Source organism: Octodon degus, unplaced genomic scaffold (genome assembly GCF_000260255.1).
Source record: "Octodon degus isolate 3935 unplaced genomic scaffold, OctDeg1.0 scaffold00002, whole genome shotgun sequence".
In the NCBI taxonomy this organism is placed as follows: domain Eukaryota; kingdom Metazoa; phylum Chordata; class Mammalia; order Rodentia; family Octodontidae; genus Octodon; species Octodon degus.
In genome coordinates this window covers 30835943-30837045 of record NW_004524578.1, presented here as the reverse complement: position 1 = coordinate 30837045, position 1103 = coordinate 30835943, and positions in this window count along the sequence as shown.

Genomic DNA, 1103 nt, shown 5'->3' with positions numbered 1-1103 from the left:
TTAAGTCATGGATTGATGTTCAATTGTTTTAATTATTTTTCTACACCTATTAAAATGACAGGCCAGGGAGATGGCTCAGTGGAAGCGCTTCCCTGGCAAGCACAAGGGCCTGAGTTCAATCCGCGGTTCTGCCAAAAAATAAATAATAAATTAAATTAAATAAAAATAAATAAAAGACCATGTGGGTATTTTTCCTGGATTTCATTCTATTTTCATCATAGCTTATGATAACTGATTGCCAAATGGTAAACCAATATTGCATAGGTAAACCTCATTTGGCCTTGACGCATTATGTCTTCTATGTTATTACATTTAAATTGCTAACATCTTGTTAAAGATCTTTGTGATTTATAAACTTTTTGTACTACCTACAATTTTCTCATGTATTTTCCGTCCTTGTTACTCTGGTAATACTAGCCTCTAAAAGTCAGCTGGGAAGTATTTCTTTCTGCTCCATTTTCTGAAGGAGTTTCTGTAGGATTATTGGCACCAAACAGGTCATAATATTTTCTTGTCTTTTATAAATTCCCCTTTTTATATACACACAAAATATTTTTCACTTTTTTATTTTCCATTATCTCTGTTTAAACATAACTGAGTCTTGTCTTTTTGTCTAATTGAGTCTTGTCTTATTTATGTATCTCTATATAGACTTACATATTGAGTATCGTTTTTTTCTAGAATCTAGCACTCTGCCTTTTAATTGGTTTACTCCATTTACATTATTATTTGTATGAATGAGTTTTAGTATATTTTGCTTTTTTCTTTGCACTTCATATTTTTTCACATATTGTGCTATATTGTACATTCACCAAATATTGATTATTGTTCCATTTATTGATTCTCTTAGATTTTCAGTGATGCCTTTTTTGTTTCCTTTTTAGTGACTGACCTTGTGATTATAATGTATTCAAGTATCATACTACAAGTTCAATTAAATGTAATAGAATATAGGAGCCTTATTGCATTTATTTTCTCCATCATTTGTACTTATTACACTTATTTATGCTAAAATTAAACATTTTAGCTATTTTTATTTTTGCTTATTTATTTATTTTTCAATACCAGGGAGTGAAATCAGAACCTTGCACTTGCCAGACAGG